Source organism: Hydra vulgaris, chromosome 02 (assembly GCF_038396675.1).
Source record: "Hydra vulgaris chromosome 02, alternate assembly HydraT2T_AEP".
NCBI classification, from domain to species: Eukaryota; Metazoa; Cnidaria; class Hydrozoa; order Anthoathecata; family Hydridae; genus Hydra; species Hydra vulgaris.
The window spans coordinates 10,970,459-10,997,235 of record NC_088921.1 but is presented as its reverse complement, the minus strand read 5'-3'; the positions used below and the strand labels follow the sequence as shown (position 1 = coordinate 10,997,235).

The following is a 26,777-nucleotide window of genomic DNA, read 5'->3' as shown; positions in this document are numbered from 1 at the left end:
TTATAAATTATGGTACCAGACAATGCACCATAATGGATATTTCATTATATATCAGTTATCTTTTATATCAGCTATCTGTTTTGTTTAATTTTATGTAGCAACTTAATAAAAAGTTTCAAAGCGTTGATCACAACTACTCATTGTGTATCCTTTATTTTTCTGCGAGAGTTTTGGGAAACTTTATTTCCAAAAATATAGGAGATAATATAAATATAGGAGAAAATATAAGATTATATAGGACATAGGAGATTAATATAATTAATATGGAACGATATCTTTAAAAATATTATTTATAAAATGTACTTACCAATGAGCTAGTTATTGTTGAAACAATTAGTAAGGTTTCCTCATCGCTCCATTTTTATAATCCATTCATATTTACAAGAAATAATCTGACAACATCAGCATTATCTTAAATCATCCACTCAATTAGCTGATTTTAAAATACTTCATTTTTAAATAGTGTTCCAATAACATATGCAGCAAATCCTGAAAAACTGTATATATAACATAACTTGTTATTATTAATTATTTCAAACAACATGTAAATAGAAATAGGCACAAGATCTTTAGATATAATTTTAAATAATAAAGAAAAAAAAGTATAAAACAATTTAATGTTCAGTTACTCTCAATAATATGTATGAAGTGCTTATTTTCAAAATGGGGTATGTGAAATTCTTGAGCATGGCTGTTTATCTGATATCATTGCAAGGAAAATATTTTCTTGAGAGAAAAAAAAATGCATTTGTTTGAACAACTTTGTCTACTACCTTATTCAATGCAGCAAGCAGATAAAGTGAATTTATTTGATGAAAGAATGAATGAAAGAAGACTCCTTCATTATAATGAACTTTTTGCTATAGTTACTGAGTTTTACGTGGGATTACTGGGAGAAACATATATTCTGAGGATCAAGTTGGCAGTGGTGAGCCACCAAGAACAAACCAGTTTTTCAGGGTTGCACTTCTCCATACTGGTAGAACAATTGTCACGTTGCCTGTTCTGGCATTTCTAGATTATGGTTTATAACTTGAAAATCAAAAACATTCAAGATCTTATAAGTTTCAAGGAGCATTTCAAAAGAGCCTTGATAGCATACAACTCCTCAAACAAATGGTGTAATGGAAGCTCATTTGCATGTAGGAAACAAATAACCCAATTTAGAGGAATTTAAAATTTTAACTCAAACAATCTTATAACATTACCCTTGCTTCCAGTGTTTATGTCAGTTCCATCACTGTCCAGCACTAGCAAATTAGAAAATTATCATAAACCATGCAAAGTTTTATGATAAAGAGAAAAATTTGCTTCTCTTTATCTTGAACCAGTTCAAATATGACAACATGTCCCTAATTCAAAAATGTCAATTTGAGTCTTTCATTCAACAAATTTATTCAATTCAATTATTTTGTGAGGGACAATAGAAAATTTGTAAAGAATTTTATTTTTTAAATTTGTAAAGAATTTTATTAATTCAGGAGTAAGATAATGGTAAGCATGATAAAGTGAAGCAACCTTAGCAGATGCTAACTAAGCAATAATCCTAGCCTCGCTGTCTTTATCTAATGCACTATAAAGTCTTTCAGTTACAGCAGTTAGCAACTTAGTTGGAGAGCAAAAGATCAAAAACTGTATTGATTATCTGAATGTATGTTATTTGACTCAAGATAGTGTTAGAAATTTGTCAATTAAAGACTCAAAGACCTCGCTAATAACAGATAGAAGACGGATTGGACAATAGTTGGAGGGGTCAAAATATTTTCCAGAGTTTTTTAAAATTGAAACCACAGATGCAATTTTCCAGTAGGCAGGAAATCAATATTCAGTCAAGTTTGGAAAACCTTAGTTCCAGCTGACCTCAAAAGCATTAAACTGAGTTTTAGAGCTGTATGCTCATTAGCAGATAATTCATAGTTATATATATAGTTTATATAGTTATATATAAGTTTATATAGTTATATATAAGTTTATATAGTTATATATATATATATATATATATATATATATATATATATATATATATATATATATATATATATATATATTAGGGCGTCCCAGCCACCCCAACTTTTTGCAAAATTGCTGATCAAAATTTTGCAACTGTGTTTTATCATATATAAACCGGAAATATATGTGTTTTTATGATTTTCAAAAAATTGAGCCCACACAATCAAATTGAAGATTATGTTATATTATTGAACTTTCATCTTTTTAGACTAAAATACAAATTAAAGGATGAAAACCTCATTTATGTATTTAATCATCAATCATCATCAAGTGCTAGGAACTGCGACTTCTCTTGAAAACAAGATGATAGTTTCCGCTGATCTGGAACTTTTTTTTGCGAACTTTCAACTACTTGGAGTACATCTTGAAACCTTTCTTTGTCCATTGTTACACCCAAGAAATCATGACATAGATTTACTCCTCTTTCAGCAGCTTTGTTGACTACTTGAAGACTTTGAAAAATTGTCTTCAGTTCAAGAAAGTTGTCCAGTTTTGTTCATTGGCTTGTGTTTGAAGAAACTCATAGGGAGCATTCACAATATGGAAAAACCTCATTGATCCAGGGCCAATCAAATCACTCAGTGACTTAATCTTCTCTGAAATTGGTTTAAGGTTAGGCTTTCCGAAGGATGCTGCAACACAATCTGTAGTACTTCCAGCACTTTCAAATTGGAGGAGCCGGAGCCTCATACTCTCTTTGTCTTTGTCAGATACCATTTGTGAGAAAAGAGCCAATGGAACAAGCTCTTCATTCATATACCAACTATGTCTGCTAAAATCTTTTATTTCCTTGCCAGCAATTATAGAATCATGGTATGCAAACTGCTTCAGTTTCTTGACTAAAATCAAATCGTTGACTGGGGCATCAGCTGCAAGTGGGCATTTAATCCACCATTGCACGAAGACACAGCAAATACACAGAAACATTCTAATTTCTTGATTTGATTTTTGGTTGCAACTTCTGAATTGGGAAACTGCTCAATTATCTTTCCGGACAATAATACTATTTTCATAGTGTACAGAAGTTTTGCCATCCAACTTGCTTTCTGCAAAGCTCCAGAGTGCTTCATGCTAAACTTCTAAGATTCGAATCCTTTTGTAACTAATAACAGGCTGAGTTCAATAAGTTCTTGGTAATCCCCTCTAGTGAATTGCTTCCGTGAATTCCTATCTAACGCTAGGAATTCACGAAAGCAATTTGTTAAGCTTTCTTGTTCCTTTTCAGTTGCTCTAGGAAGTTCAGGATAGTAAAAGTTTGTTTTATTAACTGGTGGAAGTTGTAAGTAGTGGCTCTTGAATCTGCAACAAAATTATAATTATTATCACTAATTAAAGCAAGTCTATTTAATCAATCAAAAAAATCTTTTTTTTCAATGATGTTGTTAAAGCATTAGGCTTACCTTTTAAAAAGTTGAATGTTTGGACCAGATGAAGCCTCTATATTTAATGAATCCCAACAGTCGCTAAGCATGACTTCTCCTACATGCCTGTGGCATGCAAACCACAACAAGGGGCAGTCTAGTTCTTTCTGCTGGCAGACACATGCTGCAGTATGCTGTCCTGTGATGTAAAGAGTGAATTAATTAATTTTTTGATAAAACTATACCTAATAGCCTTACAATTAGTCTATTAATAAAACCTCCACAGTATTTGTAATCCTAGAGTTTGTGCAAAAATGATTTGTTGATTTGAAATTTAATAAATTATTACCATTTCACAAAATTTAATAAATAATTGCTATGTTAAAGCCTAACCTGTACTCCAGGATGTTGTGTCAAAGACCATGGCTATGATGTTTTTGTCGGATTTCCAATCTACAAGCAGATTTTTTGTTGCAACAGAGACAACGTTACCATGTTTCAGATCAACTTATGTGGTTGAACTTGGACGGGCTGGCACACCAAGAAGTTTAGTTCCATTTACTCCCGATACTAAAACAGGTAGACGATCATCGGTGTCTTTGTTGTCCAGGGAAGCCATTAGTTTTCCGTCCCAATGTACTACCATTTTTGGAGATGGATTCCATTTGTCTTTTATTTGTTGGCTGATATGGGGCAGTACTGATGTTCCATGGGCTGAACGGGAACTTAGATTTATTTTTGAAACATCTCCTCCGCAGACAGATATCATCAAATGTACGAATGAGTTCATCTTAGTATTACTAATGTTATTCCTCACACTCCAGGCAAAACATATGAATTCTTGAGAATATCATGTGGGACATATATGTGTTCGCCAGATTTAATTTGCCTTTTGTGTCGCCGTTCAATTTCAGAGCAGGCAGAGGTGGGTCCAGCTCCCTCCAAACGATTCATCACAAGAACTACTGGATAATTCAAACTCATCAGTTTCTTTGAACATTATTGAATGGTCTCTTTTGGGAAAAGCTTTATCATAGATTCTTTTCTGCCTTTTCTCAACAACTTTTGAATGGGCTTTGTCAATTCCTGAATAAGATGCTTTCCTATCAGTTATCATGCTTTGCATGTAGCAATGTCTGCATCGATGAATTCTTTTTCCTTTGTTGTTTTATGTCAATTTTGAACTTCCATATCTTGGAGAACAGATTTCTTACAAAATTTCATGGTAGCATCTAATGTTGACATAAATTTCTTGATTCCTGGGTAATCCAAATCTCTTCGATTTTCATTGTATTTCATTAACTTCATAAATTCATTATATCCATCTTTAATTATTTTGTTAACGTTGTTTCTTCCACTTATTGGAGGGATATTTGACTTCAAATAATGCTTCAGGACATTGTTAATTGTAAGAGATAATGCATCATTAAAGTTTAAACCCTTGAGGCTTGCAAGCAGGCAAAGAATTACTTGCTTCTTTGTTGGTAGTTTATGTCCCTTGATTTCCTTGTCGTTGATACCAGGAGTGGTCACTAATATCATTTTTATATAACGATCATTATGTCTAGTTTCCATTATGATACATCTATATTCTATATTAATCATTAGTAATCTGAAAAAAAAATCAAAGTTAGTTAAATAACAATACTAAACAAAGATAAAGTAAATATTCATAAGATATTATTACAAAAAATGTATATTTTTCACAGTATCAAACTTTATGTAGCTTGTGCTAACTCATATGTGATCAGATTGCAGAAAAAAATTAATAGCCGTTGTTTTTAGGCCCAAAGGCCTTACCAAAAACTTGAACAGCTATCCATGGCCAAATTTTGAGTTTTGTGAGGCAGCTGGGATGCCATATATATATATATATATATATATATATATATATATATATATATATATATATATATATATATATATATATATATATATATGCGACACATAGGCGATAAAATAAGTCTTTTCACAGAAGGTAACATAAATCCATTAATTGGACTACAAAATTAATTAAATAACATGATCTTTGTTTATATACAAATATGTTTGTAACAATATCTTTGTTTGTATTTTGTTTTCTACAGATTAGCTCTAGCATAAATAGAATGTACTTGTTTTAAAATATGTATTTTTTTTTGTGGTTTTTTTGTTAATTTACTTCCCCAAGGCCGAAAAGGCCACTACAGACAAGGAGGCTACTTAATTGTTATTATAACCTTCTCTCAACTCTATAACTCTGAAACACGAACCTTGACAAACATGGCTGCTGCACAGAGAAACAAGTTGAGCGTGGTACTACCAGGGACGTGGTGAGGATCGAACTTGGAACCTCTTGCTTATAAAGCGAGCGCTCTACCACTACACCACTACCGCATTTTACTAGTTCTACCACTACACCACTACCGCATATCTTTGTCATCCTGCATATCATTTGAGATCAAATTACCTAGATATTTATATTGTGTAGCATATGTGAGAATCATGTTAGGTAATGTAAAACAAGGGGTATCTACAAGGGGTTCATAACTTTTAAAAACCTTTATTTGAGACTTGATATTGTTATAAGCTATATTGTTTCACAGCATAGCCAGAGCATAAGTCAAGTAAGTTCTGGAGACCTTTGGCTGATGGTGCTCACAGGACAATATCATCAGCATAAAGGATCTAAGCAGCCTATGGTAGTTTTAATGTGTAGAACACTAAAATAGTTATATTAGATATATTTATTAAATAGCAGAGGTGACAGTGAGCAGAGGTGACAGAACACCTCCTTGTCGTTCTTCATTACTGGTGATAAATGTTTTGGATAATCCCATCCTGAAGATCTGAGCTGTTTGATCAGTATACCAGACAATGAGTAAGCGTAAAGTTACACCAGAGATAATTTTAAAAAGTTTCATAAATAATATGTTGAAGCGTAGTCTATCAAAGGTTTTACTAATATCAATGAATGCTACATGCCTATTTGAGCCATGTGACAGATAAAAATTTAAAAAAATAAATAGTTGAAAATATTAATTAAGCACATTTTTATTGAGAATATTATTAGTTAAAATGGTCAGGTTGGTATTTTTATACCTAATTAGTGTTAATTTTTTGGGCTAATTTAAAGTGCAGACATATTATGATTGTTGAAATTCTGAAGTCAATTTTATACATCATTATTCAAATGACAGCCAGTGTGAAACTATTGCAAACTATCAGACATATTCTTCAAAAGTATGCTAAAAAATAATTTAAAAAACAAAAAATATCATAATTATTAACTTTTTATTGTATTGTTTCAATAAAAAATGGCTTGAAGTTTGATCTCTTAATGATTTTTATAAAGGTTTTGTTAATAAGGAATCATTATATTCCACAAATTAGTTTTGAAAGGTTGGTTCATTTCCAAGTAATAAAACTATGAAACTCAAGAAAAAAGTCGCCTAATTTTGTTACTTCCCGTTAAGTTTTGGTAATACCCCATGTATTGTTAAAAAATATATGTAAAATGAAAGTAAAAATATTAATTATAGAAAAAATTTTTTTAATATAAACTGTAATGGTTCATAAATATTTTATTGTATTATTGAAAAGCTTTTTACAGCTCAATAAAAACTATTAATGGAAAATAATTATTAAATGCATCTGCTATATGATTAAACAATTACTGCATGATTAGTTGAATCATTTTTATAACTATAAAGTTTTTTCTATATAATCCGTGAAAGTAATTTTGAGAAGGTAAGATAGTGATTATGGGAGTGATTATGGCAACAGCTTTCTTATTGGTAATATAGCAGTGTAATATTTGCTCATGCCAGCAGCTTTATTAATACTAGTTTTTTGTTACTCACAGCTAAAACTGCATATTTCATAGAGCTTTGAACGACTGGTCTTACTAATAGAATTTCACATCAACTTGAACAACTGGTCTTACTTATAGAATTTCTTACTACTGTTCTTTACATTATACACTATGCCTAAAGTCAATTTGTAAAAATATGTTTTTAAATTTATTACTCATATTTCTAATATAAGTGAAAAATAGTTTAAATTAAAAATAAAATCATCGCGTTGCAAACAGCATCACATGATGTTAGTAATACAGTTAATTATAAAAACAACTTATTGCCTTGATATGCCCCACAAAAGCCATTTTACTGAAATTAATGTAGTTTAAAGGGATATTAAAAGCAAATACTAAATGAACAATAATTCATTATTGTTCATTTAGTATTTAACTTAATAATAAACGAACAATAGATGCATTACCAAACAAGTGCTTTGCAATACAGAACATTTTAGTTGCATTACCACACATCCATATGATCATCTTTATGAAGATGATGATGATGATCATCATCATATGGATGTGCGGTAATGCAACTAAAATGTTCTGTATCGCAATGCGCTTGTTTAGTAATGCCTCTATTGTTCGTTATTGCAACTTTTTTATTGTAACTCCATGTTCGGTTGTGCAACTTGAATAATTTTATTTTTTTATTAAGTGGTTACGTTGTCAGCCAGTAAAAAAATTTTTTTTGGTAAGTGAAGTAAAATATATTGGTATTAAAACAAAATTGTATTTTTAGGAAGTAAATTTATTGAAATCTAAAATATATCAGTTGCCTATACGATTACACATGTGTTTAACGTTGTAAAATTCTTTTACTTAATTTTTATTTACAAAATAAGGAAAAAAAAAGCACTTGACTTAAAAATGTTTTCTTTTGTTAATGTTGATGAATCACAGTTTTTTAATATTGCATTCAATATTCATACATGTATGCAGTCATCAATATCAAGGAGTTACTGATGATAGCTCAAAGCAGACTGTAAATACATCAAAAACATTATTAAACCTGCATATATAATATGCAAGTTTAATGCCATAACAAAAAATATTATATTTGAAACCCATAAAGTACAAACAAAATAGATTTTTTTTAATCAATTTTTTGTAAATTTTCTTTTTCATTTCCAAAATCCTTTAGGACCTAAAACCTTTATTATGATTATGTTTTTCTATTATTATGATTATGTATTTTGATGAACAAAAAATTCTCTTTCAGTCATAATCATTGTATGCTTTTGTTTGTACAATACAAATGTCTTTAGGTGCTTATGCTGACACAGTTCACATTAATATCTGAGTTATAGTTTGAGTCTTTATTTGCTGCAGTTGAAAAGAATTTGCATGATGATGCTGTATGATGTTTTGAACCAATTTTTTCCTTTATTTGCTGCATTAGCAACCTTTTGTCTTCATTTTTTTTTTTTGGTCAGTTTGTGAATATTTTTTTATAAAAAGACTTTTTGTTAAGCATTGATTTATTAAACATTCTGTTGCAGACTTTTTATTTTATATAACATAAACTACAAGTACAAATAATAAACATTTTCGAGTACAATCAATTTTAAAGTTTATCCAACTTTACAAACCAATTTGTAATATATCTAAAGGGTATGAGGTGGCTAGAATCAAAGTGATATATATCGATTACTACTCAATAATTGAGTAAAAGTTTATTTAAACCACTCTGATTCTAGATAACTAGAATCTAAGTGGTAAAAGTTTCACCTAAAACATTGCGATTTTAATCTGCTTATAATAATATTATTATTAATATACTGGTTAGAATCAGAGTGGTCTAATTCACTTTTAAGTTGACATAAAAGTTATAAGTTTTAATTCTTAAGTAAATGACTATTCAGTTTATACTTTTTGTTACAATATTTATTTAAAAGATTTTACTCATAAAAAGTAAAGTTTAGATTATCACTCACTCCTAAAATTTCTTGTTTTACTCAGGACATAATCTGATCTAGAGATGGTTGTGTTAAAGAACTCTATCGACAAAAGTTAGATGTGGAACTTATTATTTGCCAGTAATTTTTAAATATGAATTTATTTATTTCATTTATTATTTACGAATATAGTTTTAAAATTATACGTGGTATTTTTTAAACAGTAATAATATAATTTCAAAAAGTTTATATTTACAACGGATATGATATTATAGCATCAGTTGTTATCTTCATAAATATAAAGAATTAATAAAAAAATTTAACTTTTTCTCTTGTATTATTTTTATGTGCATTTAAGTGATATGTCTGATGAAAACTTTTAATCATACTCTATTAATCATTATTTTTTGTTTCTTCAAAAGATAATGATGCTTGTTATAAAATTAGAAGACATTAAATAGTTTTGCCATATTTACAATAGTTTAGTTTAAATGTTACTAAAGTCAATTTATTTGGCAAGTTTAATCAAAATTATCTAATAAAGTTAGGTAAAAAATTATGAAAGTTTATAAATATATTCCTGACTGCTGAATAAATTGCAAACAAATGTGAAGGGTGTGCAAGCTCAATTAAGTTTCAAATGTTAAAGCAACTTTAATTTTTTCTTTAGTTATATAGTTGCAAGAGTAGCCTTCAAAACCTGATAAAAAAGATAAATTTCATTATTCTTATAATATATTTTATATCTTTTTATATCAAAGTTGTTTGCACAAGTATTTAAACATTCAGCTAGGGATTGTCTATATATTTTGCAACACAAAGTTATTTTAAAAACAAAAGTAGGAAAGCTCTTTTACATGACGTTTTCATTAAACTAGATGTTCTAAACTAGACCTTACAGTTAAAACCAAATTTCCAAAACAACTTTTTTGTTTCAAAAAAAAGTTTATATTTTTTAGACATTCGATTTAGTATATATTACATCTAGCAAAAAAAATTTTCTTAAAAACGTATGTAAAAAAAATTTTATTAAACGCTTTTTTTTTGAAATCCAAGTTTTGTTAACTAATATATTCTATAAAGTTAACTTGAACTCAAAAACGCCACATAACAAAAATAAAAACGCCACAATGATATCAAAATGTCAAAAGTTTGAAATGTAGATTTATTTAGTTTATAGCTTCATTTGAAGAAAATTAAAAAAAAAAAAATTTTTATGATCACCCGAATGTCATTTTTATGATCCTCATGCATAAACCATGTTTGCATTTGGTAACGCAACACATTTTTTTAAACAGCTATTATATTTACAGTTTCTTCTCAATTTTTTTTTTTCAAAAATAACATATCTAAAAAGTTTAGATCTTTCTAATTGGCAATAATGAAAAAAAAATTAAAAAATACTAAGCGGCATGGCAATAATCTAAAATCCTGTGAGCTGATGACCTTGTTGCAATAATGAACAGAGAACCATATACTGATGATCATGATGATGATCATCACCATCATTATCAACATCATCATCATCGTCATCATTATAATCATCAACAATACTGTTATGCAGTAAGCTTTTTGTTTGAAACAAAAAAAATACTATTAAGTAATTTGAATCGTTTATAAATGTAACTTTATAAATATATTGAAGTATTTAAATATTTTTGAGCAACAATTTTTTTGGAATAAAATTTTACTACTTTACTAGTTACAAGTTTCACTTAACCAATGCTGTTGCTAAGCTACTGAAACAATAATATTAACCAATACTGTTGCTAAGCTATTAAAACAATAATATTGTTTCAGTAGCCAATACACATTTTAAATGACTAACAAAAAATGGCTTTTCTTAATTATGTCCATTTAATGGACATAATTAAGAAAAGCAAAAAAAAGTTACTCATTTAATTAGTATTCATAGAAAATAAAAAATAATTGCAGAGAATTTGCAGAAAAAAATAATTACAGAGAATTTGCAGAAAAAAATAATTACAGAGAATTTGCAGAAAAAAACAATTACAGAGAATTTGCAGAAAAAAATAATTACAGAGAATTTGCAGAAAAAATTAATTACTGAGAATTAGCAGAAAAAAATAATTACAGAGAATTTGCAGAAAAAAATAATTACAGTAAATTTGCAGGAAAAAATTTGCAAATTAATTGTTATAGTTTGCAAATAAGTAAACTTTAAATAAAAAGCTTTAATTAAAAAATTTGCTTAAATACAGAAAGCACCTTAAAAATATAAATTTTGCCAATAATTTTGTAATTAGGATATAGTTATAAGAAGATAAATTTAATTGTAAATAAGACAACTTATTTGTAATATTGATTCAGATATTTTATAAATAAATGTGCATTTTAGAAATAAATTTTAAACAAATAAAACAAATAATTTGATCTAAAATGTAATATTAAACAATATGATTTAGGTAAATCATGTAATTAAAGACATGGTACAAAATGATTTGGTTAAACAATATGATTTAGGTAAGGAATTATGCTATTGTTAAATTATTCTTGCAAAAACTTTAATTAATGGAGATAATAACATATGCATCTAACACTGGTTATTGCTGGTAGCTGCAAATATTTAAAGCACAAAAAAAAAAAAAAACAAATTCCTTGAGCTGTGTAAATATGAATAACAGTGTTACAAAATTGTCACAAAATTATTATTTTTCATAAAATTAATATAAAATGTATATATAGCAAAAAAAAATACATATTTTATAGTTTATATTGTAAAATAAATAAGTAAAATGAAACCTTCTGCTGCTTTTGCCAAGTAAAGTTTTCAGGTCAACAATATTCATTTCAGCTGTAAGTTCGCCAGTACGATCTCCAACCTTAACATGTTTTTAATTATTAAAAAAAAAAAGAGGAGAGAGGGAAGGGAAAATTTATCAAAGTTCTTAATAAAGTATAAATAAATAAATTAAAAAAAAATCAGAACATTTTTATTGTTCATTTTACATTGATATTTAATGACATATTTTATTCATCAGTTGTCATTGATGCTGAATATATTTTATAGACTTAAAAGTTGTAGAAATAGACCTAAGATTTTGATTTATACATGTAAAAATTAGTGTAAAAAAATATGTATTATTTAAAATAATAAAAAACTGATGTAATAACATTGCTAAATTATATTACAACTTTTATATTACAACATTAAAGCTCAATATTATTAAATAAAGCAAACACTAGTCCACCTACAAAGAAACCAAAACTAAAAATAACAATCATTTTGATATTTTTTCACCTTGCTTTTTTTTTAAATATTTTTCAGCCAATTTGAATTTATTTTTATTTTTGATTTAAATTTTTGATGTTAAAATTTATTTCGGTTAAATTTCTGCTTGTGATTGTTTTGGTCTGGTGAGACTCCTTAGCCTTTAGAATTCCAAGAAAAAAGAATCCCTTTCATCAGTAGATCTTCAATTTAACTGACTTTGCACTATCATTGTCACCAACCTTTTTAAGGATAATTGGAGCTCATGCCATGTTTATATTGACTAAGGTTTTAATTGGGACAGACATATTGTCTGTCCCAATTAAGTTGAATAAAAAGATTATTTATTTATAATAGTTATATTTTTATTTTAACAAAATAAATGTTCTTCATACATAGATATTCTATGTATGAAGAACATTTATTTTGTTAAAATAAAAATATAACTATTATAAATAAATAATCTTTTTATTCATATTACCATATTTAAATATGACATAATAGTTGGAGCAACTTTTACAACGCACTGTTTTGCAGGATTTCAGTTACTACTACTAAAATGGTTCACAATCTTTTCCTATCACCTTTCTATCTATCAACATGTCTATCCTATCTACATCCGTTTTTCTCCTATCTCCTACCTTATCCACAATTAAATTACCAGTTTTTATTTCGGGAATTTCCTTCTTCTATTTAAATTAACTTTCACCACAGCACTTGAACTTTACCTTCCCCAAACCCCTAAACTTCATTTATATTATCAAACAACACTACAATTAAAATTAAATAACTATTGTAAAACAAATTAATGATCATGTAAACCAAGCTCTTACATACCCCTTTATCAAACTTTCAAAAAAAACAACAGCTATAATTTAACTTTATCTATTAATTAAACATTTAAAAAACCGTTGTCATACTGGAAAAAATTAAGCAGTTTTTACTATTTATGTATTGTTTCAATAATTATTAAGTTGCCAAGTAAGTTGTCAAGTAAGTTGCTGAGTTAGTAAAGTGTCAAGTTAAAGTTTTTAAAATTTTGCTGTTCTGAATTTGCTAAAATTTTATTTTACTTTTTCTCACAGAAACTTCCACAAAACAGTTTTTACATAAAAAAGAAACTTAATAATAAACAATAGAAACAACAAGTGCCTAATAATTAATAATAAACAGTGATAAAATTAATAATAACTTGTGTAAACAAGCAACAAAACAAGTAGCTATGAAAAAAAGAGACATAGAAAAATTAAAGTCTAAATTGGACTATGGCAAGACCTAAAATGTTTTATGTTGTATAAGTCAGGAAAACATGAAAATGGGAGTAAGTTCCAAAGAGTAAGTGACCAGGGTTGATATTTACCTGGGGCTGGGGCTGGGTTTGTTAAAATATAGCCGGGGGTGGGGCTGGGTTTGTTTAAATATAGCCGGGGGTGGGGCTGGGTTTGTCACTGGGGCTGCATAAACTTACATAAACACACATAAAAATATTGATGATTCATACTATATGTAAGGAACTCTCTTTAAGTTATCTTACTTTTATCACTACCATTTTCTAATGAAGCTGCTACCTCTCTACATACTGATACCTAAATCACTTTAATCTTTTCTAACAAACATCGTTCCGTTCCAAGATTATGCCTCCGTTTCTTGTCTTGCTAGAGTCACACCACACATCCATCTAATCATCTTCTCTTTTGGCAAATACTACACAATATAAATACTCAAGTTTATATAACAATAAAAGGATATTGTATGCCAGCATCTAAGTAAATAGCAAACATATATGTTTATATCCATAATATGTATGCATAAAGCGCATCTTGGAAGCTATTATTCCTTCTGGAATAAAAGTTTGGAAGCTTTTATTTCATCTTTTCATTTTTAAGTCAAGCCTCATTCTACTCCAAATTTTTCACCATCTTGAGCAGTTGCTTTATTAAACAATAATAATTTTTGTCATCTTTTTTACAAGAACATCTCTCGTAAGAACAAAAATCCTTTTATTATTGCAAAAAGCTAATCTAAAAAGTCCTGTCTGATGTTAAGCTCTGTTATTCTCAGTTTACTAAATCTTGTATCTTATCACAGGTGTTAGGTTCTAGTGACTTTTGGTTAGTCTTCAAAAGTGTTTTCCTTGAACGTCAAAAAAACTTTTTAACTCTTACCCATCTTAATGTTTTATTCTTTTATGTAACTTACAACTTTTTAAATATTTTCTAGTATTTTAACTTATTCTCTTTAAAGTAACTTATAACTTAATAGTGGTTGCTTGCAATCTTGTCGGAAGTAAATTAGAGTTTAAAAATATAAATGTATGCCAGTATCTAATGTAAATGTAAGCATAAAATTATCACATATCAGTAATTATAAATTTTTTTCTAGACCCAGCTATCAACCCCTGCTAAACCCTATATTTTTGCTGGGGCCGGGTTCCCAAAAAGTCTCATTTTTAGCCAGAGTTGGGGCCAGGGCCCCGGTCACTTACTAATTCCAAAGCATTGAAGTTCGAGGGAAAAAACAATATAAATAAAAGTTTTTAGAGCATAAGGGACATATACAGCAAAAGAATGCGCTGAATGACAAGTCAAGAGAGAATGAGTTTTGCAACTATAGATGATAGCTTGTTTAAGCAATTATTATTAGTATTTGTAGAAAAGAAAAATTGATGAAACCTAAAAATAATTGGCTAAAGCTTGGTAAATAAAGCAGGTTAAAAATATTTACAATGAGTTTTTGGACCTTATCTTGAAGTGAAAACGCCTTATTAGAACCAGCTAAAATATAACAACAATTTTGTTAAAGTTAATATTCACAAACCACTGCATGTCCTAAGCTGATACAGAAGAGAGAGATCAGATTCAAGATAAGCCAGTTCTGAGCAATCAAAAAAGAATTTTGGAAAAGACAGTAGTATTAAGTTAACTTGTCACCAAATAGAGCTACTTTAGATGCTCTAAAAAAAGTTCATTAATGTAAATTAAAAAAAAAACAAAAAACAGAATATAAGATAGAACCTTGAGATACCTCAGAAGTTACTGGAAACGAAGAAGAGTGTTGGCCTTCAAGGATGACTTTAATACTGGTATTAGGAAGAAATGGTTTAATAATCACAAAAACTTTCCCAGATACACCATATGAAATAAGTTTATGGAGAAGACCAGTGTGCCAAACAATCAAAAACTTTTTAAATGTTAAGAGCAGTTGCCCTTGTTTCGCCGTCTCCATCTAATGCATGATAGAATCTTTTAGTTACAGTAGTTAGCAAGTCAGCCATAGAACAAAAATAATTAAATCCATATAAATTGTTAAAGAGATATTAGACTTAAGAAAATTGTTGATTGTTTGACCTTGCCATTGCCTTGCTAATTATTAAGATCAGACAATAGTTACAAGGCTTAGTGTTCTTTAAAGAGTAAATGGTCTAGAGAGCATTTAAAGAGCATTCTAGAAATACTTTTGTAAGACTATGATAGAAAGGTTGTCAGGACCACAAGCTGTAAAAGAGTTGAATTCAGCAACTTGGAGAGATTGGGATGTCTAACAATCGGTTAACTTATTTAACTGGAATGGCAGGAAAGATTTAAAAATGGTTTCTCAAAAAATAGGTGAATTGATATATAAGTATATGCCCATGTCAAGCTTGCGATTATAGGAGTATTTGTGGTTAAAAGATTAGTAGCCATCAATACTAAGATCCAAAAAAGAAACATCCAATTTCAAATTAGTCCCACAAATAGCGAATTTTCAAGCTCTAAGTGTTTATAGTTAGTTTTTTGTTTTGTTTTGTTTTGTTATTAACCTCCACAAGGCCAAGAAGGTTGCTACAGGTGAGAAGGCTACTTAATAGTGGTTATAACCCTCACTTAACTCTCTACCTACGAGACACCAACCTTGACGAACAAGGCCGTTGCGTGGAGAAACAAGTTGAGCGTGATACTACCAGGGAATTGGTGGGTATCGAACTAGGAATCTCTTGCTTATGAAGCGAGCGCTTTACCTCTACACCACTACCGCACTTTAGAAGAGGTAGAATTCAACTGATGGAAAGTTATGTGGAAGACTAGGAATATTTGTAAAAGATATATGGAATGGTTAGGTGGTAGCATTGTAGCAACATGGTACTGTTAATACTGATGATTAATAGTTGATGGAATCAGCCTCTTTGAGAGCTATCATAATGTTCCAGAAACTTTACTATCAGTTGGCCTCACAACCATTAAATGAGTTTTAGAACTGTACCCACATTAGTCTCCTAATGTATGTTAACGGTATCTTCCATTTGCTTGTAAAGACTCCAATAACAACATGCTTGTCCTGGGCATTTACACTTGTAAGAATCAACTCATTTCTTGGGAAACTAGATTTGAATCTGCAGACTTTTTTTATGTGTTTTCTGAGAGCATGGGGCTCTCAGTGGTTGGTGAACATTAACTCAGGTAAACTCAATTTTTTCAGCTAATCGTTTTCCCAATAATTTAGATCTTCCTATATTTATGAACAGTAATGTACTTAATGAGTCATCTACCCTTCATCTTTTAGGATTTACTCTTACTTCCAATTTGTATTGGAAACCATATATCAAATCCAAAGCAAAATTAGCATTATCATAAAGAGATTTATTGTGCTTGCCACTTTCTTACTCTGGATTCTTTTTATCTCTATAAATCTCTAATCCATCCTTGTATGGAATACTGTAGCCATTTCTGAAGCGGACCTTTAAATAATGCCCTTTCCCTTTTATATAAGATGGAAAAATGCATTGTAAACATAGTTAAAACTGCCCTTGCAGCCAACCTTCAAACATTATTACATCATCATAATGTTGCTTCTCTTTCTCTTTTCTATAAACACTATAAAAAGTGCTGCTCTAAAGAGCTAGTGACTTATTGTGCAATCTACTTAAATTCATTCTCATGTTACTTGCCATTCTATTAAATCATAAAAATTCATTTTTTCAATTATCATTCAATTTAGTCTCATCCTTTAACTGTAACTGCTCCTAAGTGCTCTAAAAATTATTTTTCGTTTAGTTTTTTCTGAAAACATCAATTCTTTGGAATTCGCTTCCTTCATTTTCATTTCTTCATTCATATGATTTGCAATCTTTTAAGTCTGTCAATCACTTTGCTTTATATACTTCATCTTTTCTCTTCCAGTAACTTCTAACTCTAATAGTAGTTGCTTGCAGCCTTGTGCCTTGTTGGAAATGAATATTATATATATATATATATATATATATATATATATATATATATATATATATATATATATATATATATATATATATATACATATATATATATATATATATATATATATATATATATATATATATATATATATATATCTGAATTCATATTCATTAAGAAGATTTAAGTATAAAAAGAATAAAATTTACAAACAAACAAATATCACAAAGCAACTTTATGATTTTCCATACATGTATGTGCATTTCCAAGACTCCAATATGCTCGTCTCTCACCAACTCTTATTTTAAAAGTAATAAAATTTAAGATTTATAAGATATAAAACTGTTATTAAGAAATTTTAATATTTATAAAATATAAAACTGTTATTTACAATATATGTATGTAACTTGTTTGAAATTAGAAAACACTAACATTTCATAAAAAAAAATCTTAGAGTCTTGTTGCTAAGTAACACTTTTTGAAATGCATAAGTTTCTACGTAGTAAAAATATTATTGAATGTTCTGACCGTTGGCCTGATAAATAAAATATAATCACAATTGGTTAAAATAAAGGTCTTCTATCTACTCAGAGTCTAATTTTCTACCATAGCAAGGTACTAATAGCCTAGCCTTGATTTAAATGCATAATTTCATTGTGAAGCAATTAATTTTGTACATAAAAACCCAACACAAATGAAACAAAAGTTGTTTCTGCAACAATAATAACAATTTTCCCTGTGAAACAGTTTGCATAAATGCATAATTTCATTGTAAAGCAATTAATTTTGTACATAAAAAACCAACACAAATGAAACAAAATTTGTTTCTACAACAATAATAAAAAGTTTCCCTGTGAAACAGTTTTTGGTCAGCATAAAAACAAAAACATCAAAATGTTTTTTCCTAATGAATGTTAATTTATGTAAAAAAATTTCAAATCACAGAAAATTCCATGACTTGATCTTAAATATATAAATATTAAGAGAAGTGACTTGTAACCCTTTCACGTTTAAATGTTGCATCAATTAATCAAATATGTTGTGGTTGTCTTTGACTTTCATAAATGCAAAATATAACTATCAAAATATGAAATAATAATTATAGAACTTTAATACAGAATGCATTACACACATACGTAATACGCACACTTGAACTTTTTAAAAATTATAATCAGTTGAAAACAAAAATTAAAATAATAGAAAATGTTAAAATAAACATACCCACTGGGAAAGTAAAGTAAATTAATTATACGCACATATAAACCCTTAAAAATTATGCAGTTTTAAAACACATAGATCACCCAGGTCATACTTTAAAAATCAAGAAAATCATTTGGATAAAGTATTTGGAAAAATCCAGAATAATTTTTCCCTTATATTCCTTATAATTTTGTTTTTAGGTGAGGTGTGTTCAAATTTATTTTTGTTTTTTTTTAATTTTTCTATGAGTAATGAGTGAAAAAGCCTAAAAAAAAAATATATTACAAAAATATATACCTAAACTTGTATGTATGGAAAACATTTTGGATATCCGGAAAAATGAAAAGTTGAGAAAAATATCAGGAATTCCCGAAACATCTGGAAAAAGACAATCCCTGAAATCAAATAGTTAACAGTTTCACATTAAGTATTTAAACAAAAACTCAACTTTCAATAAAGATTTTTTACAGATTTTTTATTTTTTCAGGCTTTCTTCATTTCATATAGTGCAACTAAATGTAGAAAGCATAAATTTAAATAAAAAAACATAAAACTGTTGCAGTTATGTAGATCCTGACATAAATAACATTGTTTTTATTGCTTGATTGTCGATTTTATAAACAATGTTACTTAATTTTGTCCGTGACTGTATACATATAAATATATATATATAAATATATATATATATATATATATATATATATATATATATATATATATATATATATATATATATATATATATATATATATATATGATCTTGAAAAAACAAAGCTGAAAAAGCTTATTTGAAACTACACATTGAATACTTGAAAATGATAGTCAAAATTCATCAAAAGCTATTCAAAATTTATTATTTTGTTAAAAAAAATGAAGAGGTTTACATTCTAGATAATTTTAACAATTATGAAAATCAACAAAGTGTTTGACTGATTGCAGTTAAGAAAATATCAAGTTAGTTAAAGTAGTTATTTTGAGACAGATGTTTTCCAACATCTTTCTCATATATTTGATATATGTTTTCCATATATCAAATCAGCTGCAAAATTAGCATCTGCTAAGGTTGCATCTCTTTATCAAGCTCGTCACTTTCTTACTTCGGATTCTATTCTCTATCTCTATAAATCTCTATAAATCCGGCCTTGTATGGAATACTGTTGCCATATCTGGGGCGGATCTTCTAATGATGCCCTTTCTCTTTTAGACAAGGTGCAAAAACGCATTGTAAACATTGTTGGACCTGCTCTTGCATCCAACCTCCAACCATTATCACATCGCCGTAATGTTGCTTCTCTTTCTCTTTTCTACAAATACTATAATGGGCACTGCTCTAAAGAGCTAGCGTCTCTTGTGCCATCTACTATAATTCATTCTCGTGTTACTCGTCATTCAATCAAGTGTCATACTATTTCTGTGACTGTTCTTAAGTGCTCCAAAAACGCTTATTCGTCTAGTTTTTTTCCTCGAACATCAGCTCTTTGGAATTCGCTTTCTTCATCTTGCTTTCCTGATTCATATAATTTGCAATTTTTTAAGTCGTCTGTCAATCGTTATCTTGCTCTACAATCTTCATCTTTACTGAGCACGCTATACTAAAAATAACTCAATATATTACAGATTCATTTGAAAAGTCCAAATTTACTTGTTTTATTTTGGTAATATTTTTACTAGTCTTAAGTAATAGTTTTCAAATCAAATAATTTTTTTAAATTTGTAATAGATATTAAAAAATAAAAAAAACTCATTTTTAAAACATGAAATTGTGAAGATTTAATTTAAATTTAATATAGCCTTTAAAATTTTAAAAATATTTATAGTTTATAAAGAACTAAATAGCTAAAAAAAATGCTAAGGCATAAAGAAAATCTTTTTTTAAAAAAACATTTGATTGGTTTATGGTAAGAAAAACAAAAAAATCAGCTTTAAAGCAAATTAAAGCAAAATAATATCAAGGTTTCTAACAGTTGTGTAAAAGTCTATCTGATCCAATCAGGGTTTTTTTTTATTGTGACCAAGCAAGTAGCCTCTGTTGAATATTCAAAAAGCCAAATATCTCTAGTAGGACAATGACCGCCAACATTTGTTATGGTTTAACAGAAACAATTGTGCATGGCTTAACAATAACTCCTATTTGAACCAAAACAAATTAAATAACATTTTTTATTGCACACATTGTTGTTGCCCTTTGCTCATTTTTTTATCATATGCAACTTAGATCTTTAAAAAATCAAGTTACTAATTCGAATTGTTTGTTACATTTGTGATCATATATCCTAGATATCATATGTTCTAGTCAATAATAATAGCCTTGATAAAAAATTTACCATCTTCCATCAAAATTCAATTCAAAATATAAAAATTGTCAAATTTTTTGTTTTAATGTATAAAAGAAAAATTTTTTATGACCCAAAAACTTAGGAAATGTGCTTAAAATTTAATAATGACACACTAAAACAAATTGAAAAGTTTGTTAAACTAAAATATATATATATATTTAAATATATATATATATATATTTAAATATATATATATATATATACATATATATATATATATATATATATATATATATATATATATATATATATATATATATATATATATGTACATATATATATATATATATATATATATATGTATATATATAAATTTGCTTTATATACGTATATATATATATATATATATATATATGTTTATATATATATATATATATATATATATATACGTATATATACGTATATATATATATATATATATATATATATATATATATATTTATATATATATATATATATATATATATATATATGTTTATATATATATATATATATATATATATAAATATATACCTATATATGTATATATATATAAATATATATATATATATATAAAGTTTTCATGAATTTAGACGCACTCATTTTTTTTTACATATATGAAGAAGATACTTAGAATAAAAATAAAATAAAAGTACCGCTATGTTTGATATATAATTTAATAGAGGAAGTGAAACTCTTTTATAGAGTACCTTAATTTTTTTTTACAGGATAATTATTACTCATACTATACCAATTAACACAAAAAAGTTAATTGATAAGCTTGATTTTATTTTATTTATAAATTAAGACGCACAATCAAAAAAGTCTTATATCTTGTTAATTGATAGTTAATTAGTAGTTTTTTCCCCATATTTCTCATTAATATGCCTAAATTAATTGATTTTGCCAAAAAACCTTGTATAAATATGACTTACCTGGAATTAGTTAATCATTATTTAATAAATAAACAAAAGTTAAGTTAGTTTTGCACTAAAAAGACGCGAAAAATAGGCAAAAGACCTATCAATCAAGGTTAATTGTTTTTTCTAAGAAATGCGTTCAGACAACGAAGCAAAACTTTCTTCACACTGGTGGTGCCAGCGAGAAAACAAGACTGGGTAGACCCTTGTCAACCACCAGAAAGGACGATAGTGCCCTTTTTCAGAGCTGTTAGAGCTAATCTAGTAATTAGTTACAAAGAATTGACCACAGAATTTAATACAACGCGAAATACATCTATTTCTCAAAGCATAGTCCGCCAAATACTTATCAAATACAAGTTTGGAGTCTACTCTGCTTTGAAGAAACCTCTCCTGCGTCCATATGATAAACAAAGGAGACAAAAATGGTGTCGTGAAAGAAGGTATTGGACAATAGAACAATGGAAAAACATTATGTGGAGTGATGAGAGTAGCTTTGAGCTTATCAATCGCAAATCTATCATAACAGTCTAAAGAATGGCTCACAAAAAGTATTACACTAGGTACATTAGACCGACTGTACAAAGTGTAGGAGGCTCGATAGGAATCTGGTTATGCTTCAATTACAAAGGTGTTGGTATGTGCCAAACATACACCAGAAGAATCAACTCCAGAATATATGTAGAAGTACTGGAAAACAACCTAATTCCATGAATTGATCTGCTTATGCTCAATGATAAACAATGGAAGCTTTAACAAGATGGCGCTACTGCACATACTGCATACTATACAAAGGAGTGGTTCAACGATAATAATATCAAGACAATACTGTGGCCCCCATACTCACCTGATTTGAACCCGATTGAAAACATTTGGGCTTGGATTGACCGTGAATCAGCAAAGGTTCAAATTTCCACACTTGACCAGCTGAAGGATGTCCTTCAGGAGACCTGGTATAGGGTCCCAGAAGCGATGTGCAAAAATCTTGTTGAGTCTATGCCTAGAAGAGTTCTTAGTTGTATTAAAGCAAAAGGTGGATACACAAAATATTGATTGGTTCATAAATTATGCCTCCTAATGTATCGTGCGTCTAAATCTATGAATAATTTTTTTTGTCTTATTTTTTTAATACCATGCAGTTGTACCTAATTATTACTTAGTATTTGTATTTTTTTTGTAAACTTTGTATTCTGTGTGTATTTATCTAATAAATAGAAAAAAAACTAAACCAAAATCTTTTTTTGTTATTGTATATATATATATATATATATATATATATATATATATATATATATATATATATATATATATATATATATATACATATATATACTTGTTTCTCCACACAACGACCAAAGTTTGTCAAAGTTTGAGAGAGGGTTTTAACTATAATAATAATAAGTAGCCTCCTCTTCTGCAGTAGCCTTCTCAGCCTTGCACAGTTGGCCAAACAGCTGTTTGGCCCACTGTGCAAGGACATTGGTTCATAGCTTTTTAACGGAAAGTGCTACGGGGTTGATTAAAGACTTTTTGGAAAGGTTTTTAAGCGTAAACTTTGGAAAAACTAAAAAATTTTTGCAACAAGATAATTAGGAAATTATAAAAGAACAAAATATTGTTCAATATTTTGTTCTTTTAAATTATAAATAAACAAAATATTGAACAATATTTTATTCTTTTATAATTTAAAAGAACAAAATATTGAAAATTTCATAAAATTTGCTTTCTTATAGGTTATAACAAAAATTTGTATAAATGTTTATGAATATGTATGTATATTTTGTAATGCAAAGATAACGTAGGTACATCAATGACAATAACAATGAAAAATCAAAAGAATTGCTAAAATACGTATTTTATTCATATGTCAACATTTTAAAATATGTATCATCTTCAGATACAATGTTATAAGAGATATTTTGTTTATGACAATATTTATCAGAATGTCCTCATTCATACCGAAATTTGCAGAGCCAATTTGATTTGCATCTTTTGTCAAAAAAAATTTGATTAAATGATATCCACATTCAGTTAATGGAGTCTATTAAATTGACAAATTAGGAGTTTTTTCTTGAGAGTCTAGTATGTTTCAACCTTAATATTTTTTATTACCTTTTGACTCTGAATCATAAAGATTTCCCTAACCACTTTCCTCATTATTCAAAATAAGCTCCCAAGAACGACCGATCAGTTTGTGAAGAGATTGTGATCCATGGTCCAGGTAAATTTTTGTAACAGGTGAAAATTTGTTAAATAGAAATAAATAAAAATCTGTTCAATAGTTTTTATATTGATTCACATAAATTTTTCTTTTGGAGGAAAACACTCAAAGAATTACTGAGAGTACCAGTTCAAACTTTTAAAATGTTGCATGATATTGAACAGGCAATTGTGCAATTATTAAATCCCTATATGAGTTTTTTTGCAATAGTACTCTAGCTATATAATCTATGTAGCTATATGTGAGATGTTGCAGTTCCTCCTTTTCCTATTGTATTAGGGTAGCTCCATTTTATACCTGTTTATTTAAATCTCATTTTATAATGAAGTGTCTGTCTAAAATATCAGTAATTTTTAAATGTAACAATTTTTAATATCAAGTATGTTCACATACTAAAGATATGGAAAAATATGAACACTGTTACAATCTACCAATTTACTTGTATTGGTTTTACATCACAGGTTGAAATTGGTTTTAAAGTTTTTCTGGCCCTTGTTATATAATAGGGGCTTTTTTTATGTAAAGAACCGTCTTTTTGTTCAAATTGGTTATATATTTCATTCATAGTTATAGTGCCTTGATTGATTATAAATCCATTTTGAATTTAATCAATATTCAAAAACTGATCTTTTGAGGATGTGCTTAGATCACAATGTGCACCCCCAACTCCTAAAAAAAGATTTGCTGCTTTCATATCTATCATATATGACTGCACTTTCGTCTTTACATTAAATTTTTTTCCCTCTATTAACACAAGGAAACCTTTATTTTTTAACTCTTTAATATCAGAATTAAAGACAGACAATGACTGAAGAGTTTTTCTTGATTTTTTTCCCATTTGAAGACTCTTTATGATTAAGCATTTTATGACTTTTGCAACGATATTAACAAACCTGTTTCTGTTTCAAGTGAAAACGGACAAAATGATATTGCTAGTGTTAACATTACCTTTTTAATTAAATACTTCATGGCTTCCACTACAATCAAGTCCAAACTTTATTTTCATTAGTATATTTTTAATGTTTATATCTAAAAAAATATTTTCCAATATCCTTTGCATCATCAGTTTAATAGCCTAAAATAGACTGAAGTAAACACAAGAATAAAGCTCAAGATAATTCAAAATAATTGGTGTTACTTCAGACTGCTTTCTTCTGAGATGTTTCCAACTAGGCAATATATTAAAATCAGCAGTTGAAAAAGTTTTTTTTTGATTGATTTATTTATGATTATAGCGTTTTAAAAAGTTTTTTAACAAGTTTTCCTACTTTAACATTTAACAACTCTTCAATGTGTTTAACATACTCTTGAATGCGTTTACTAGTGCCAACTTAAATAAATTATTTTTTTTGATAAAAAATTAGTTAAACAACACTAAACTTTTGCTAAACTTTAGTTGTTTTATTAGATATAATATGTAAAATAAACTACAGTCTAAGAATGTTTTTACATACAATTATCACAGCATTATTTATATAGTGACATTTTTTCTTATATATTGCCGCAAATGATTTTTATTTATCATTTTTTACCTATTACAACATATCTTTTGCAACGAATTTACGTTACTCTAACTAATATTTATATAATATAATTTATTTTGGTAACATTGATTTTTGAGCAATGGCCACTGTGCCTTGGTGGGTAAAGTAACATAAATAAATACATACATACATATATATATATATATATATATATATATATATATATATATATATATATATATATGTATATATATATATGTGTATATATATATATATTTATATATATATATATATATATATATATATATATATATATGTGTGTGTGTGTATGTATATATACTATATAACTTAAAATTAAAATACCTCTCATTTAATTCTTGTGCAAATTGCAAATGCAAAAGATGGTATTCCATTGCTAATTCTTATTTTTTCAGGAGTGTGTATGTATTTTCTAAGCCGTAACAACCCTAAAAAAATTTTTCAAATTATTTTAGGCTTTTTTCCGTACTATTGAATATCTGACAAAAAGTATTACAAAAAGAATAATTGGCAAAACAAAGATATCTTTACTTTATATTTACATAATCTTCACTTTTTATTTAAGAAATATTATATATTACCTTTAACTTATGTTTACCTTGCCTTTAAAATCTGAAAAAATGAAACTTCAAACAATAACATTTCACATTTAATATAAAACCAACTAGGGATTTAAAAATATACCAGTTTGCTTAATGCAATCATGGGAGCCTAGAACAGAAGTATTCAAGCTTGTCAATAAATTACATCTTTTCCAGAACTCTACAATTTTTTTAGACTTTATAGAGAAAAAAAAGTAATAATCTTAATATTTCTACTCAACGTAAACTTTAACCTTAATGACAGTAGTTTTCAACTTTACCTCAAAGCAGAAAGAATATACCCATGTTTATTCCAACATTAAACTCAACAAAATCTTTAACATCTTTAAAAATACACCACACCACAAACTTTACAAAAACTTTTACAGGTAAAATCAGCTTTCATTGCTATCAATTCGTTATTCACACAACAATCATATTTTGCGCAGGAAAAACACAAAAATAATAAATACAAAGAAATATATACAA

General features: G+C 27.8%; 1 long non-coding RNA gene across 1 annotated transcript; it reads right to left on the bottom strand.

The window, feature by feature from the left end:
- Positions 1–324: 324 nt before the first annotated feature.
- Positions 325–26,777, bottom strand: LOC136076388 (uncharacterized). Its single transcript, XR_010636226.1, has 5 exons — positions 26,289–26,777; positions 26,032–26,135; positions 19,026–19,123; positions 11,871–11,950; positions 325–497 (listed from the first exon to the last, which is right to left on the bottom strand). It is a non-coding gene; the product is annotated as an uncharacterized LOC136076388 (long non-coding RNA).